The following is a 19336-nucleotide window of genomic DNA, read 5'->3' as shown; positions in this document are numbered from 1 at the left end:
AGACTGTCTAGCAACTTGTGTTTTTGACAAACTCTTCAATCTTAATTTTAAGCAGTGTCATCAAAGCCCCAAATTGGATGTGAGAGCCTGAACTTTGTACTACTCTATTTCTATGTATTTCTCCTCCCAGGGTCAATAGGTCTCTACAATATGCAAATGATTTTAAACAAACACAAAAAAGGCTTTTTTGGAGTATTGGCAGGGGAGGTGAGGAGATAAATATCAATTGTAGAATATCAGACTAACTGGGGGTCTGAGTTGACTACTTAATGTAATCTGATATCTTTTAATATTGTTGCTTATTGTATGATTAATTCTGGAGATAGTTTATTGAAGAAATAAGCATTTGTTATAGTTTCTACTATTCATTAGGCATTATGAAATCAATCGAGGCACACGATGAAGTGATAACTTCTTTACTATTATGGAAAATGTAGTCACAGGTCGGGAAATATATGCTATCAAGTGATTTGAGGCATTAATGGGCTATGATAATATGATATGGGGCATGGGGATGGAGCTGTAGGGGCATAGAGCAGGGGGCAGTTATTTACCTCTCAGGGTCAGGGCTGGTTTTGTAGATAAGGTGATGCCATTGCTTACATATTCTATAATTATACATATTCTACAATTATATCTTTTCTTGGAAATTGCATTCAAATATTCAAGATGCAAACACAGTTGATATTTGCCACCTGTAAGCTCTTTCTCAGAATTTTATGTTACCCTTGGGGACCATTATTTGCACATCCTTAGTCTGTATGATTCAGCAATGGTGCCACTTTTTAGGGATGTATCAGAAAGATTACTTTTATTATTGGCACATTATTGACCCATTACCATAATTCCAATTGTGCTGGTCCAAGAATGATTGGTGCAGGAACACACAAATCTCCCAAACTGGTTTGATTCCAATGAATCCCAGGATTTACATGAATGCCTCTTCCCTTGGAACTACTGGCAGAAAGAAGTGAGCCATGAAGTGTCAGGGACCATTATAGGTATGCTGAGGATAAATCCAGCCAGCAGAAGGCTAAACCAAGAGATAGAGAGAAAGAGATAACTTAATAATGTTATCTGAACTCCTGGACCAAGTCTAGACTAATGTTAAATTTGTGCTTGGACCTTTCAGTTATTTGCATTAATAAGTCTCCTTCACTGAGGAACTCAGTTTGGGTTTGTTTTTTTTCTCGTGTGCAATTGGAAGGGTTCTATTGTATAATAAAGCAGATAGTGTAGAGACTTTGATCCACCTAAGCATACTCTGATTCAAAATATTTGAGAACATCATCTATATCAGAGATTGGCAAACAGTGGCCAGTGAAGCAAATCCTTTTGAAACCATCTTGATTGTCAGAAGGAATTAGAAGAACTAACCTGGCACTAAGGCATGTTTGAAAGCCTGCTGAAGCATCAGGTATAGAGACATAACTTCTGAAGGCAACACTGCAAGTCTTCCCATCATTGTAGGTCCCATAGTCAGTTACTTAAGAATCTTGCTCTCCATTTGACAGACAACTGCTTTCCTGTTTTGCCTAAAGTCCTAATCCTCTTTGTTGTGCATGCAAATACGTTTGATTTTGTGTTATTTAAAAAACAACAACAATAATAAGCACCTGAACTCCCACAGGCAGAAAAAGCAGACTGTTAGGAGGAGTGACCCTGCAGAAACCACGGGAGACAAACAGAATAAGATCTGACGTTTAGCAGAAGCCAGACACTCTGTTGAGAGAACTTTAGACTTCACTTCCAATCTAACAACACTATGGGGAGTTACTAATACTCCCCATGCTGCCCATAAAGAAACCAAGGTTCAGCAAAGCTGGGTAACTTATTTAATTAAAGTCATACAGAGAAGTCATAGGGCTGAAACTGGACCCCACGTCAATGACTCTCTCCCATAGTCTCTCAGGTTCAAAATTATGACTGTGACCCAAAGAAATATCTGGGGGTCTCTGGATGGCTTTATAATTGTTGATTTTATGACTGAGGTGGCATTTGTTCAATAAATTTAATTTCGAAAACTGTTTTGTAAATAAAGTTTTATTAGAACACAGGCACACGCATTTGAATGGTGTTACCTATAAGCCACTCCATGGTATGAGGGCAGAGTTGAGTAATTGTGACAAGAATTATATGACCTGCAAAGCTGAAAATGCTTACTGGCCCTTTTCGCAAATGTTTGTTCACCCCTGATGTATATAACTTCTCTTGGACTTAAAGCAACAAGTAATAGAAAACCTGACCACACAGGCTTAAAACAACCAGAAAAACTTATCTCATATAACAATCTGTAGCACAGTTCATGGTTTCAGGTTGGTTAATCCAGTGCAACAAGAAGAATTTTGCTAGAAGTTCAACCATCTGACTTCCTCAACATATCTCATGGGCCATAATTGTGCTAAATGGTCCATAATGGTGCTAAATGCCATTTATAATTATTGGTGAAGGGAATGTAATTACGATGGTTTGTTTAGTCCAGTTAGGATTTAGCTTCTGGGCCTGGGGTACATGGGCACCTACATATAGTTCTCTTCCTCTCTCTTTCTCTCTCTCACTCTCTCAGTCTATCTATTATCTATCATCTATCTATCTATCTATCTATCTATCTATCTATCTATCATCTATCTCTATCTCTACACACAAATCATACGTATATACACATATAAGACTCTATACAAATTATGAATGCCTATACATAAAACTAAAATTATGATTATAACCGTAGGTATGTTTTTTTTTTTTATATATATTTGGGACTTCAGTGCTAAACAGGCAGAAATATGCTTTGCTCAAGCATGTTTTAGACCTGGTTGTAGTGTGGTGACCCTGGAGTAATGGAGATAGGATAAAATTTCTCACAATAGATCCTATGCAAACTGAACTCAAACTTTAGAGTGGAGATTCTCTTTGGTTAAATATGAGGAAAATTCTACTTTTAACAAAAATTGAGCCAATAGAAAATTTCAGTTAAGGCATTATATTAAATTATTGCAATGAAACATATTGTAATGAAAGTTTTGCTATGATCAACTTAATGAAAAAGAGTTCTCCAATAATTAAAATGAATGTAAACACTCTACTTAAGAATATGGGCCAGTCAGCCTAATTGCCTAGGATCAAATCCTATCTCTGGCAAATAATTTCTGTGTATTCTGTGGCAAGTTGGTGAAATCCTCTGTGTCTCTGTTTCCTCATTTGCTAAAAGAAGATAATACTAGAACCTGCCTCACAGGATGGCTGTGGATATTAAATGAGAGAATACATGTACAATGTTTAGAACAGTACCAGGGACATAAGCCTCTACACATGTCAGCTACTATTACTATAACTTAGGAATATATCCATTGAGATATCCACACTGTCCCTTTTACACATACACATTTTCTGAAATTTTATTTATTTATTGACCAAACTGAAAATTCTCTAAGACACTACCATCCTGCAGCGTAATAGGAGATCCAAAGAAAACAATGAACCCTAAAATGTTTCAAATTATTTATATTTCATGAGCTTCAATGAGTCAATGGTTTCAGAAGCTTTTATAAGAATAAGATTATTGGCTTCAAGCACATACAAATTAGGTTTTGTAGAGTAAAAATTACATTGCCAGGATTTAAAAGTGAATAAAATCCTTAAGAATATGCTCCTTGTAGTCCAGTCTCCACAGATGGGATGCTACCTCATGTCCAGTATCTCTCTTACTGCTTTGCAGATATTAATCACTTCTCTGTTTTTCATGGGAGAAGATTAAGGGGCACTTAGGAAGGTGAGGTGGCTATCACTGAATTGAGATGTATAAATTCTGGGAATGTGGAAATGCAAGACAGTGTAGTCATTGTTCACACAGGGAAGGGGATGACAATACTACTCTACAGTAGTGATTTGGAAACCTGTTCTCACCTCTCCCTGGCGAGGCCTGATGGGAAGTGCTGCTGCTCTAATTCCTTCCTCAGACCCATGTTTTAAGTCAGCAAAATATTTGATGGAGACTGCTGTCAGCAAAGCATCAAGGGACCAATGATGAGGTGAATAGAGGGATGAGAATTGCTGGAGTTCTCTGATAATTACTGAGAAGCTTTGGATCAGATCCAGATCTCATTCTTGCAAGGCAGAGGGTGATAATGGTGGTTAGGACTCCTGGCTCTGCGTTCGAACTGTATGGGATGGATCCTGGTTCCATTCACCACTTCCTGTCTGCACAGACCTTAGCAAATCATTTGCAACATCTGTGCTTCAATATACTCATCTTATTTAAAATAATAATACCTACCTAATAGGATTGTTATGATGGATAATAAAAATAATAGCTATCTATCTGTGTGTGTGCATGTGTACACGTGCATACCTATGTATTGCTGAGATCAATGTTTGACACAGAATAAGCACCTAGTATCTATCACCATTACTTTCATGAAAACTCCCATCACATCTCCATTTCTCCCAGAAACTTTAGAAAAGTCAAGATTTATAGGATACTAGGGTCTTCAAGACCCTCTCTCAGACAGGGCAGGCTGAGCAAAATACTGCTGCAGTATCTGTTTAAATGGAATCTTTCACAAGTCTAACAGAAAGCTGTTCTCTTCAAGGCTGTCTCCATCTGATTTTTTTAATCCACCCTAAAATATTAGACAGCACTATATTTATATCAGGCATTTAATCATTGAGAGCTGTAACCAGGAAGCCTGACTTGTGTATAAACTTCCTTCTTGAGAGACTGGAGCAGCATTCAAATGTACTGCCCTTCTCCACTGGCGTGAAAAGCGCTCTCATTGGACTAGCTGTCCAGTTATTGACTGCACTGTCCAACTTGACCTTTAGGGGCCAGACATGAAAGCACTGAGGTGCAATTAAGTCTTCTGTTATTCTCTGCAAGTGGAACATTTTAATGTACGAAACCTATCTGCATTCTAGTTGGAGCCTTGTGCCTAAGACAAAGAGCTGGGCAAGGCAGACACAACACAGTTTGGTTTTGACCAGTAAAAACCAAATTAACTTTGTTTAATATAAGCAAATTGGTTTTGATAATCACATTTTATTTATATTAAGGCAGGAAAATATATATCTATTGAACCATATTTGAAACTGGCCATGTTAAATGAACAGGCATTCCTAATGATAGGCTGCTATGGGTGCATTAAAAAAAGACCTTAAAGCATTTTAAGCATTAATGATTAGATTTTTAAACTTTTTAAATACTGAAGACAAGGCAAACACTCTACCTAATGCTGTAAATGATGGCAATCAATCACTGGCAAGTAGAGGAGGTCATCTGCTAAGAGGCTAGAAAAGATCAATATGGTCTCCTAGCAACAGACCCACATACTGCAAGATCCTGCAGCCATCTGGGACCTTTCAATCTCTGACCTGACCCAATAAACCACAGCAGGGTCACTCTCTGCATTTCCATAGTGCTAACTCAGAGAACATATTTCCCAATGACAAAGATGTTAGTACTTATCAAATAAATATGAGGGGCAATGAACACCTAATACAGGATAGCATAATAGAGAGTTAATTAACTTCTATCTGTGGCAAATGATATTTACTTGGACCTAGATAACACTGTATAAAATAAAACTGAAAGTACAAAGAAAATCAGATGCTCTTGCTTAGCAAATTCTAATTATAGAAATTAACAAAAAATGAGAATCATTGGGCTCTAGGGTCTGGTAGTGTTTATTTTTGTTTGTTATCCTAATCTATATCTTTTATATAACAATCAAAATAATTTTCCAGATAGAGAATGCTTTGTTATTCTAACCTTATCCCAAATTGATCTTTAATTATATATTTTGCTTCAATTTTTTTCATAACCTTCCGTTTAAACCCAGTCATTTAAATTAAGAACGACAAAGACAAGTCATTATAATACAATGTGATATATACAAATCATATGCTATAACGTGATCCAAAATGGAACACTTTACCTAGTCTGTCTTAGGGATGGTGGAGGCAATATTTCTGGAGGATTTAATAGTTGAACAACTTTCTTAGTTAGTCACTCTTTGAACTGAGTTTGTCTGGTTTCATATCCCCGATCTGAAACTGACCCAAAACTAGTTAAACTGCATAATATTTTGGTGCCTTAGATATCTTCAGAAGGCACCAAAATATTATGTTATTTTTATATATATAAATATAAAAAAACAGGTATTGGAAGTTGACCTAAGTACTAAGTTAATGTGTGCAAAAGTGCTTATAAAAATATCTGGCATAGGGGTGCCTGGGTGGCTCAGTCGGTTGTGTGCCTGACTTGGTTTTGGCTCAGGTCATGCGATCAAGCCCCACATTGGACTCTGTGGTCAGCTGGGAGTCTGCTGGAGATTCTCTCTCTTCCTCTTCCTCTGCCCCTCCCCCCACTCACATGAGTGGACTCTCTCTCATCCTCTAAAAATAAATACATGAAGCTTAAGAAAATATCTGGCATATAGTTAGTCTAATAAATATTAGTTTTCATGGTTATCCAAAATAACTAATTTGATACATGCTAATTTCATCAATTAACTCGGTCAGTATTTCCTGATAGCTTACCCTGTCAGGCAAGGCTCAGCCTTGATTCCCAAGTTCCCAAACAGTAAGCATGAGACAAAGTTCTTGTTCTCATGGGGGTACATCCTTGAGATCAAGTGCATTCATCTGCCATATAAGGCATTGGGAATAGATGTCTTAAATTTTAAATTCCTAAAATGAGCAAAATAATACAAAGGAGGCTGTAAGCATGGGAGGCAGAGTTTACCATACTTCTTGAAAACTCACTTTGCTCCAAGGAAAAGATGAGGGAAAAGAAATCAAAGTTAGACTTAAATGTTTTTCAGGTTGCGTAGGCAGTTGGTGTATGATGTGATTTGAGAGGCACTATTGAAAGGCTCAGGCTTCTAAAACTTTCTTTAACGATAAAATTCTCATTATTAGAACTTCATTAGTTGAGAATAAAAAAACTATGATCCTTAGGGCTCACTTTCAGCACACAATTTTTTCTGATAAGGATGACAAAAAATGAGTCACAATGATCTATTAGTACAGTATGAAGATCAATCTATCAGATATGAGCTCGCCTGTCACCTGGGAAGGCATAAGAGCAGTAGAAGAAAGAGTTGGAGAAGAGTACAAGAATTTTCCCTAAGGACAGGAAGACATTTGCAAGCCCTGCAGAGGAGGCCCCTGGGCAACCTGAGGTTATAGGCCTGAGGGCTGGCAGTATCTGGCAAGAGAAGGAAGGAACATGTGATGAATGGTGAGACTCTTCACTCAATCCCCAAAACATGGCAAAAGAAGACAAGAAAAAGAACACATTGCTTTGTTTTGTTAAGAGAAAGTGTTGTGCCCAAGATTGCGAATCCGAGAAACCACCAAGGAGCCGACACCGATGCAAGCGCACGAGGGTTTATTAGCAAGCTCAAGCTTGGGTCCAAGTATAACACAGCGGTACTCCGCTGTGTTATACTTGGACCCGAAGTGGGTTACAGCTGGTTTTTTTATAGGCTGGTCTAGGGGATTTCCAGAAGGGATGGAAGAATTCTAAGATGGGACTTTCTACCACGGGCGTGGGCTCTGTTGTCTTTCTGATATGGGATTCTCTGCCAAGGGCAATTCTGAGCTCTGTTGTCTTTCTGATATGGGATTACCTGCCGAGGACATTGAGGACATTCTGCAGTTTTTCCCCTTAAAGTTCAGCTATTATTCACAGGGACCTAAGATGGCTGTACTTGTGCTAATGCTAAACTTTAGGTGGGATGGCCTTAATTTTTCTTGGCCTCCACAAAAGATGACCTAGATTCTAGTTCAGCTTTATCATTAACTATCTCTGTGACCCTGGGAAACTCATTTAATTTCTCTGAGCTTCAGCATCTAAAATATAGCTTCACCTCTAAAATATCAATGTCAATACATCTCTTGCTAGACTGTTGAGGATCAAATTAAATGACATATGTAGAACTTAGTTCATGTGGTCGCCATGCAATATATAACATAATAATGACAGGCTGCCTGGGAGGCTGAGTGGGTTAAGCTGCCAAAACTTGATTTCAGCTCAGGTCATGATCTCAGGTTCCTGGGATTGAGCCCCACGTAGGGCTACTTGCTTAGCAGGGAGTCTGCTTGTCTCCCTCTCCATTTGCCCCTCTCCTTGCTTGCATTAGCTCTCTCCCTTGCTTTCTCTCTCTCAAGAAAATAAATAAATGAATAAATAATGACAAAGATAATAGTTATTTTATTATTTTCATTACCTTAGAGCATAAATGTCCCTAAGAGAGGAAGGGAAAAGGTGCTCATTTCTCATGTCATTATAGTATCAGGTAGAGGGCATTAAGTTGGGGGCTTTTATACTATATATATACGGCTTAAAACCAATATGTGAATACACAAGTGTGAATGTCTGCATTGTGCCCAGTGTTGTGCAAGATATCATGGAGAATACAAGAAAAGTATGAGATGACCATCATTCTCAAGTAACTTACCATCTAGATGGTGAGACAAAAAACCATAATCCAGAGAAGCGTAGTGCAGCCAGAAAGTAAGGCTTCTAAGAATAGAAAATAACTAATCTAGGGACACCTGGGTGGTTCAGTCAAACCATCTGACTCTTGATTTTGGCTCAGGTCATGATCTCAGGGTGGTGAGACCGAATTTCATGTTGGGCTCTATGTTGGGTTCACACTGGGTGTGGAGCTTTCTTAAGATTCTCTCTCTCCCTCTCCTTCTGCCCCTCCCCCACCTCTCTTTCTCTTTCTCTCCCCATTGCAAAAGAAAGAAAGAGAGAGACAGAGAGAAAGAAAGAAAGAAAAGAAAGAAAAAGAAAGAAAGAAGAAAGAAAGAAAGAAAGAAAGAAAGAAAGAAAGAGAAAGAAAGAAAGAAAGAAAGAAAGAAAGAAAGAAAGAAAAGAAAGAAGAAAGAAAGAAAGAAAGAAAGAAAGAAAGAAAGAAAGAAAGAAAGAAAGAAAGAAAGAAAGAAGAGAAAGAAGGAAAATAATAAAATAACTGATCTGGGTGTTGAAGAATGGAAAGAATCTGGATGAAAGCAATTAAAAGAAGATTTTTCAGGTTGAGAATGGCATAATTCAAAACAACTGATGGAATGTATAGAAAACCAGCCAAGGGATAACATAAGTCAGGGAATAAATAGAAGGGAAAGAAATGGCCTGGAATCATAATGTGGAGCCATCCATGGAGAGCCTTAAGAAATGATAGCAACATTTCTTGCACAGCCAGAAATACTGTATCACCTCATAAGATGAAGTGTCAGGTCTTGAGTTTTTTGAGAATAGCAAATAGCGCACAGGATTAACAATGATAGGACTCATTGGTTACATATAACCTAGGAAATAAGCCATAGTAAACATGGTTCTTTTTTCTCTGTAGATACAATTCATTGCCTGATATCAAAACAATCATTTCCAAGGAAAAATAGATTATGAAAAAGAGTAATTACACATTTGGCAACATAATAGTTGCCTTTACTTTTTTCTCTATTCTTGTACGGATTTCCAAATAGAGTTGGCAAATGCAAATTACAAACATATCAGACATTTCACAAACATCCCACACATTTCCAGGGCAGCTCTGAGCCAAATATGGAACCAAAGTCTGGTAAATAAAATGTGAGATCACCTCTCAGAACATCTGACAGAGAGCACAAAACTGCTTTTTTTTCCCTCAAAACTGGATGTTCCCACATTATGGATACTCACTCTGAAACGAAAGGATGTCAGATATATATACCTCACTAGTTGATCTGTTCCACCACAGGCAGCCAGGAGCTAGGTTTGTAAGGAGGACATACAATAAATGAGAAAATGTTTTTAATGGTATTGAGATGAAGCACATCCCAAGCCCTTCTGGCTTAAGAAAGGGAGCCATATCAGTAGCTCTTACAAACAGTGTTCAGGGATCAGAATCACTGATTCAGTAAAACAGTATCTATCGACACAATAGAATAGGAGACAGAACTCATTTGGCCTTATAATCCACAATAAAAAGCTTTATTTGTGTTGTTCCAGTCTCTTGGCTTAAAAATTGAATTAACCTAAAATAAATAATAAAAAAGCTGAGAATTAATATATTTTGTATTACCTGATCTGTTACTACAAATACAAAGCAAACATTTAAAATGTTACTCAAAGCACTGACAAGAAACCAGACTTTTTTTTCTGTATCATGGAAAGAATTTTCAATGTCAAAATTTAATAAGTAATTCATTATTTAATATTCAGCTTAATTAAAGATCCAACATCATTCATTATAGGAATAGGGGAGAAAAATAGGAAACACTTTCTTAATGTGATTTGGGGTATGCAAGTCTATGAGGGAGGTGTGGTTGGACATGAATGGATATTTTCTCTAATCATTGAAGCTTTCATAAATATATGATTCATCTTACTCATTCTTGAATTTCATGAAAGGTGTATACTATATTACTTTCCCTGAACAGCAAGGACTGATTTCCTATTTACTTATAGTTAACACATTATTATTGAGCAATAAGCACTGTATTATTTTGAGGGTGTTGCATAACTTGGCATATTTTAGGAGTTTCTGTTGATTCCCTGTAAGCAGACTCCAGCACAAATGAGTTACCCTGTGGGCAGGCTAAATACCAAATGTTTCAGTTTCTGAGATCTTGTCCAGACTTTGTCCCTGAGCTGCTGCCTCAACATAGATCGCCATATTTCTATCACCACAAACCCTTGATATTTAATGAGCTTTTTTTTTTTATTCGTAGATTTCCTATGAACTGAGTCACTAGCAATTATCTATGACAAATTGAGAGATGGTGATTTTATAGGTAGAGCGAGAGGGCAATAGAGTAGCTAAGATGAAAAGCATGGCTAAAGTATATAAGACAGAAAAAGAAAAAGAAAAAACAATAGGTCTGGGTAAATAAGAGGTAAGAATAATAGTGCTATAATCAGAAACACATAGAGTACCTAATACTGAGAGAGAGAGAGAGAGAGAGAGAGAGAGAGAGAAATGCACAAAGAGAATTTTATCTCCTCTTGTTGTTGTTTTTTTTTTTTTTCAACTTACATCAAGTCTGATTTAGTTAGCATATGTTGGTTGCAATCTCTCCCTAGCAACAGCCTCTCATTGGTCACTGAGCCCCCATGGGATTCCATGAAATCCAGCCCAGCTTTATGCCTAAACACAGAGCCCCACCACCATCCTCATGATAAGATAAGCAGAAACAGTTTGAAAGGACAACAATAAGACCAATTCTTTTTTCATTGAGACCTAATGATCTCCCCTAAGGGTCCACCTTATCAAATAAACCCAGACAGAACCAATCTCTTCCTACCAATTAAGCTCTCATCCTTTCGCAGTAAGATCAATAAAAACATTACTGAGGTATTGGTCGTCTCAAATATGAATATGAGCATGCATAAATTCAATTCTAAATGGCAGAGACACATCTGGAGAGAATGTTTTGGAGCAAAATACACCTGGGACTTCCTAGAGAGCCAAATTCAAAGTCAGGCAACACTTGATAAAACTGTCTGCATCATGACTTAGTTATCAATACATTGAAAGGAGATTTTTATTTTTAATTTATAGATTCACCTATAAGGAGATCCTACAGCACAAAATCAAGAATGGAACCATAGAAATTGTGATGAGACTATTTTAATGTCATACCAGGTTGTTAAATTGTTAAATTTTCTTGAAAAGAAAAGCAAAACTCAATCATTCAATAGTAAATTGAAAGATTGCTCAGGATTCATCACACTTTTTATTCACTCCACATATGGCAGGAATGCCCAAGGTACTTTAATTTCTATAAAGTGTACTATTTCTAGTATTTTAAATAAGATTTTACTGCCTCGTATATATCTATACTCATTTCTTTGTTCATTTGCTCTCACAACACTGCAGTCTCCACAGAAGGAGTCTCAAATGAAAATATATTTTAAGGCAACTGGACAATAATGAGTGAAATTTAACATTTCCTTTTACTGTAATGTATGATTTCTCCTATTAAATGGGTGTCCTTGAATTCATGCCAAGTGAAGCAATCCTCTCAGAATCTCTCTCTGGAGATGAGGACAAACTATACACTGCTATGGTATTTGCTGAATTTCCAAGGGAAAAAATGCTCACACTCTCACCCCACCAAGTGGAACATCTGGAATGGGAATTAAGACAATGCTAAAATGGTGTTAACAACTGGATTGCAGCACTTCCTTGTGTTGCCAAATTCTCCTAAAAATGCGTCTTCCTAAAAAATCCTATGCTGCTGCAGCCTAAGGATCTGAACATCACTGTTCCAAAGCAAGGGAATTTATTATTAATAATAATAATAATAATTATTATTATTATTATTGCCATTGTGATGCAGAGACAATGAAACGTGACACTGTTTCCTTCCTTAAGAACTAACAGCAGGGAGAAGACTGCAAAGTAATTTCACTTTGCTTTCCGTGTAACTTGATTTCCACTTCTCAGGGGACACAGTGATAAGAGGCAGCTGCAGTCTGAAGGTTACACTGACCTGTTTCAATGAATGGACAACAGTGAAAGATCCATGTGCCCTGAAGTCACAGAGATTATAGTCATTCCTAAGATACCTTTGTGGAAAGATTTTTTTGTCCTTACTTCTTTGTCTGGGTCAGAGTTCTGCTGGTTTCCGTTAGTTCAGTAAACATTGAACATTCACTATGCTCCAAGCATGGCACTGGATAATGGGGGTATGAAGATGAATATTAACTCAAGGCCCTGTCCCTGTAGTGTTAATGGACATCACAGATGTGCTCAGATTCACTACAACATGGTACAATGTAGGAAAAAGCAAGCCTGGGAAAAGGGTGGTGAGGCCTGGATGGATATTTGAAGCAGAAGGCTGTCTGATCAATTTTAAGAAGCCCTGTGGCCGTCCCAGAAGCCTACAGAGGGGGTACCTCTGTTGCTCAGGCAGTTAAGCTTCTGCCTTTGGCTCAGGTCATGATCCCAGGGTCCTGGGATCGAGCCCTGCATTGGCTCCCTGTCAGCACAGAGTCGGCTTCTCCTTCTCCCTCTGATCCAATCTCCCACTCATGCTCAGGCTTGCTCTCTCTCTCTCTCTCTCTCTCTCAAATAAATAAATAAAAATCTTTAAAAGAGAAAAGAAGAAGAAGCCCTATGGGAAAGGCAGAAGGCGGGTGTTAGGATCAATAATTGTTCTTCAGAGCATACTTTCACTCATACCCTCAATGTTTACTGAGTGACTACTATGTGTTCAGATTGTCTCAAGTTTAATCATGAATCAAGACAAGTAAATTATCATAACCAATAAGGGAAATACTATTGTAGAAGTGTAAGTGGTTATTATGGGTTGAATTGTGTCCCCTCAAAATCCATGTGGTAAAGTCCTACCCCCAGTACATCAGAATGTGACCTTATGTGAAGACTGGGTCCTTACAGAGGTAATCCAGTTAAAATGGGATCACTTATTAGGATGGGCTTTAATTCAATATGATTTCATACAACACCCAGTGCTCATCACAAGCACCCTCTTTAATACCCATCACCCATTTAGCTCTTCCCTGCCCACCTCCCCTCCAGAAACCCTCAGTTTGCTCTCTCTAGTTGAGTCTCTTAGGGTTTGCTTCCCTTTCTTTTTTCCCCCTTCCCCTATGCTCATCTGTTTTGTTCCTTAAATTCCACATATAAGTAAAATCACATGGTATTTGTCTTTCTCTGATGGACTTATTTCACTTAGCATAATATCCTCTAACTCCATCCATGTCAATTCAAATGGCAAGATTCCATTCTTTCTGATTGCTGAATAATATTCCATTAATATTATTGTCTTTGTCATTCATCAGTTGACATTGTCAACTGTCAAATGTCAATGACATTGTCTTTGTCCATTCATCGGTTGATGGACATTTGAGCTTTTTCTATAATTTGGTTATTGTTGATAATGCTGCTATAAACATCAGGGTGCTTGGTCTCTTCGAATCAGTATTTTGTATCCTTTGGATAAATACCTAGTAGTGCAATTGCTGGATCATAGGGTAGTTCTATTTTTAACTTTTTGAGGAATCTCCACACTGTTTTCCAGAGATTTCTTAAGTATCTACTAGTAAAAGTTATTTCCTAGGCATCATGGGCACCGTACAGAGCTATATGGGCCCTCAGGGAGTTTATAATCTGAGTCTGACACAGACTCCATTGTAAGATACTAATTGATTACAAACAGGTTTTTTTTTTTTTTTCTAGGCTATCAATTCTTTTCATTGATCTATGTGTCTCTTTTAATGCTAGTACCATACTATTTTGATTATTATAACTTTATACTATAGCTTGAAATCAAGATGTGTCATTCATCTAGCTTTGTTCTTTCTCAGGATTGCTTTGGCTATTTAGGGTGTCTTATGGTTCCATGTGAATTTTAGTGCTTTTTTTTTTTTTTTTTTTTTTTTCCCATTTTGGTAAAAAAATGCCATTGACCTCCAGCTGTAGTCCACAATTGGGTGGGGTTGGAGACTGTGCTCTGCAATTGGGTGGGGTCAGTGGCTGGAGTCCCTGCCTGGGCAGGGCTGCAGGCTGTGTTTCAACAACTGGGCAGGACTACAGGGTAGGTTCCTCTGCTAGGTGGGCTTGTAGGTGGGGCTTCACAACTTGGTGACACAGTAGGCTGGGTTCTGAGGCTGCCCGAAGACAATGTTGGTCTTCCTGGTTCCATGGGGCCAGAGGCTATGCTTAGCAATTGGGCAGAGCTGTTGGCTTGGCTTCCTGTGCAGGAGTGTAGGATGAGTCCCATGGTTACTAGGTTGTCTTGCCAGGCTTTTTGGATAGATAGGACTGGATTTTACACTCAGAAACTGGGCAGGGCTACCAATTTGTTTCTTTGCCTGGACAGGGCAGTAGAATGGGCTCCATGACTAGCATGACCTATTGATTGGAGACCCAGTAATAATTTGGATTCTAGTTAGGAATGTGTAAGAAGCATAAAAAGGGAAAATAAAGAATTCTAAATGCATGGAAATGTTTTCTAATTCATTTTAGAATGACATTCACTCACTTTTTAGTCTCTTTTCATGTGTGTGCCTTCCAAGTAGACCAGACAGGAGGTACATATGTTGCCACATAAGTGGGACTGTTTACATATCTATGTGGTGCAGAATATATTTTGACATTCTGAATAACTAAGGGTAAGATGGAGACTGCTAAACGCCTTTTTTATAGAATAATTCCAATTATATAAAACATATCACCAGATACCATGGATATGATGATCATACATCCTACTTTACCTGGCCTGCTCTCCAGGTGTAATTATATTGTATTATACCATGTGTTATATTATTATTATTATTATTATTATTATTACTATTACTATTTCTTTTTGGGGTCACAGCTATATGTCAGAAAGACCCCGTGGCTGCTTTGAGCCTGAATGGAGTGGAGAGGGCTTTATTCCCAATTGAAGTTTGGAAACAAGCCTGGAGTGCAGCCCTGGAAGGCATCCTGGGGCCCTCCCTAGAGGTTGACTTTCTGGGACACTGCCCCCTCCCTTTAGTACTCCCAGGCTAACTTCTCTTAGCCGCCCATACCCACATCTACAACTTCGTCCTAGGGGCATTCAATGCGCCTCCCCACCCCAGCTCTTTCAGATGTTCTCCCCACCCTCTCTAGTGGATGGGATTTTTTTCTGGGCCCTCATCCCTTGGTCCCAAGCGGCACATCACAGAATGATCCTCTTAGTGCCTTGTGGTCCCTTTTGAGCTGTAGGGGGAAGACTTTCACTTTCAGAAGTATTCTCATTTGGAAGATAAGTTATATTGCCTGTTTAGCCATGGGAAATAGAAACTCCCTCAAAAAGCACACAAGTGACTTGAGGAATGCGCAATTTAGTATAGCTGTCATGGCTCTTCATGCTCATCTTCACAAGATGCTGAACAGGCCCTTCCTTTGATGTGAAGTTTGGGAGAATAGGGTGGAAATACAGGTGTTCCCCTGAACTTGAAAAAAAAAAAAAAACTTGTCTGGGAGTCAGGGCTCCAGGTCTTCTATAAAATTCCTATATAGGACCAGGCTTGAAAAAAATCACATAATTTATCTGTGCCTGGATATTTTCACTTATAAAATAGGGGACAGGGCTACTTTGATAATGTTAAGGCCCTTTTCCGAGGAGCCCTGAGTTACAGAGGGGCCTTACATGTGGGAATCAGAGGTCTCTATTCTCACAAATCTTGCTTCACTTAGAGCACCAGCTTTCTCTGTTTACATACTGAGTTTCTGCCCGCAGTTTCACTTGAATACAAGTTTCCAGTCTTAGAGATAAAGTCATAAAATGCTTGACTTTGAAATTCTCTGACAAATGATCCAGTAAATCTAACTGGATAATGGGAACATTTTTGCAAGGTGGCGGCTAGAGTGCTTGTCAGTCCAAAGGAATATAAGCCCAAGCAATTAGAAAATGATTCCAGGGCAGCCCCTGTGGCCCAGCGGTTTAGCGCCACCTTCAGCCCATGGTGTGATCTTGGAGACCCGGAATCAAGTCCCATGTCAGGCTCCCTGCAAGGAACTTGCTTCTCCCTCTGCCTGTGTCTCCTCTCTGTGTGTGTGTGTCTGTCATGAATAAATAAATTAAATGTTAAAAGAAAATGATTCCAGTATATATGAAGCCTGCTTATCTTCCTTCTGCATCTAATTGAAGTAGTAGGTAATGATGCTGCTTGTACCTTCATAGGCTACATGTTAAAAATTAAACCTATTGCATTTCCTTCTCTAGAGTTCTCAACCAGGCCTAGGCCTATGCCTCACTGTGTCTGGAAAAACACACTTTTTAGACTCTTGGGTTTTCAATCTCATTGTGTCTTTGTATAAAATCAGGCCAACATTTTCTCTCTTTCTGGTCTCACTTGTTTGTTGCTATTATCAAAGAAGGTATTAAATGAAAAAAAAACACCCTGAAATGCTCCAAAGAAATGCATTCCATTATTATTTTTAAATGATTGTTTCTTAGGATTAATCTTTTACATAAATTTTTGATTTTTCTAGATTTTTCTTGAAAGTGAATCAATTTAAATTATCTATCATAACATTTTCTAAAAATATTACTTCTCAGAAACATCGTATTGTAGTACATTGGTTGCAAGCAAAGGAAACCAATCTTGTCTCGGGCAAAATAGCAATGAGTGCTCACCAAACAAGTGAAAATCTGGATGATAAAATATATATGACAAGGCTTATGGAATAGACAGATCCAAGGGAACTCATAAACACAAAGAGGCAGGAAAAACATACTAGATACCTGGAGTAGTTTGGCAGCATGCACTGTTGTTCCTGGAATGAATTATCTCTAACCAGGGATGGATGATTTTTAAAATGCAAATCTCTTTGTATACACAGACACCGAACCATCAGGATGGTGTCTAAAAATCCAGTAGGGCCATATCGTTGCACACCTACTGGATATCAGATCTTGTGTCAAATTACCCCCTCATGTCTGCATCTCTAACTAAAATCAAAGATCTATTTAATACCATTTCATTAGGTGAGCTTGGGCCATTCTTAGTATGCATGAATAACACAAGAATTCTGTAGTAAAAGAAATACTACAGAATTACTATAGTACCAGAAACACTACAAGAATTCTGTAGTGTCAGAAAAACATTAACTTTGATGAAAACTGCACACAAAAGGAATTTGTGTACTAATACTGAAGGGATTACATTTTTAACAGCCAAAATGACAAATATTCACACAAAAGATGTGGTATTTAGTCGCTATCTTGTTTTTCCCATGTGTATTTTGGTAATTGAATTATCTTAGTCCTTTAGAGAGCAGAAAAGTAACGCTGAGGTGACAGATAATATATGCAAGACATGAAATTTTAGATGCTGATACTTATTTGCACTGATTTATTCAATGTTATTTCACTGAGCAATCAAACATTAAAATTTAATAAGACAGGGTACAGAAATATATGTGACAGATAATATTTATCATGTCTTTTTCAGAGATAGAAGCCTTCTTTGAGTAAAGAAATGAGATTCCACAAAGAAGCTTGCACGTTTATAAGGGTAGATGACATATATAGAATTTTTGGTAGTATTTTACATATGTGCATTTTTTATATACAAAGAAAAAGCTTCTTCCTTCTTATGATAAAGCTATTTCTTTATCTTGTTTCCATAGTAATAATGAATTGGTGTTAATCTTTCTGGCCCACCACCTACAGTAGAAGTCTGAGTTATTTTGCCAGGTTCCAAGCTGAGTCTCCAAGGATAAGAACAGCCTCCTAAGTGGCCAGAACTAACCCTCACTTCTCAAACCATCAGAGAAGCTGGCAACTAAAGAGATCAATCAAAAAGCCTGAGATCAAAAGCTAAAGACCCAACACAATGGAGAACACACAAACAGTTCGTTTACAAGGGAGAGGTGGAGAATTAGGTTGGGGTCAGAGAACTGAGAGTCAACAACAGAATATAGAGGTGAAATCTGAATGAAACAGGAGAAAAACAGGACAAGGGAAGTCCTGGAAATTTACCTGTAGTGCCAGTGGTTCTTTAGAGGCCAGGAAATCAATCATGTGTAGTTCTGCTGGCTATTTTTAAAGGTCAGGATCTGGCAAAATGGATCTGTTCACATTCTTTTACTATTTATTTTATAGGCCTGTTTCTAGTATTTGAGAAGCCCAAGGCCAGAGTAACAATGGAAGCCCACACATAAGATGTTTAAATGTTTCAGAGTTGTGTATCAAACCAACACAGTGTGAAATAAAATACATTCTCTGTGCTTATGAAACGATATACTTTCATAATAAAAAATGAAGAGGAAAAAAAGGAAAGCTATGGTCTTATATAATGAAAAGTGGACAAGATATAAATTCTGATTGAATTTAATTTTTATTGTACCTATCTAGGTATTCTGCTAATGGATCCACAATGTTTAAATGAACAATAAACAAAGGCACCTGTGATTTATAATTAGTATGTATTTATTTTATAGTTTGTTTTTTTCTCTCATGATCATGATTTTATAATGGACCCTTTTAGATACTTACATTCTTTTGAAGTGATGTAAAAAATCAAAAAAAGAAGATGCAGTTTTTTAAAGGCTATAAACTTTGAATATAACATATAAAAATTTTAAATTACTACTCAGCCATAAAGAAGAATGAGGTCTTGCCATTTAAAACAACACGGATGGACCTAAAGTGTATTATGCTAAGTGAAATAAGCCCAACAAAGACAAATAGTATACGATTTTACTATTTGTGGAATCTAAAAAGCAAAACAAATGAACAAACAAACAGAATAAGCAGAAACAGATCCACGAACACAGAGAACAAACTGGTGGTTATCAGAGGGGAATGGAGTCGGGAGATGAGCAAATGAATGAAGGGGAGTGGG

At 37.7% G+C, this 19336-nt stretch overlaps 2 long non-coding RNA genes across 3 annotated transcripts in view; one reads left to right on the top strand and one right to left on the bottom strand.

Moving 5' to 3' along the window:
- Positions 1–1033, bottom strand: part of LOC111093176 — a 34217-nt gene extending 33184 nt beyond the window's left edge. Inside the window, exon 1 of the long non-coding RNA XR_005381135.1 lies at positions 841–1033. This is a non-coding gene — a long non-coding RNA (uncharacterized LOC111093176). The remainder of the gene's footprint in view (positions 1–840) is intronic.
- LOC102155979 overlaps positions 1–19336 on the top strand; it is a 236219-nt gene that overhangs the window by 82563 nt on the left and 134320 nt on the right. The gene's annotated exons all lie outside the window — the stretch shown is intronic.

Source organism: Canis lupus, chromosome 29 (genome assembly GCF_011100685.1).
Source record: "Canis lupus familiaris isolate Mischka breed German Shepherd chromosome 29, alternate assembly UU_Cfam_GSD_1.0, whole genome shotgun sequence".
In the NCBI taxonomy this organism is placed as follows: Eukaryota; Metazoa; Chordata; class Mammalia; order Carnivora; family Canidae; genus Canis; species Canis lupus.
The sequence above is the reverse complement of the archived record's forward strand: the minus strand, read 5'-3'. Positions and strand labels throughout refer to the sequence as shown.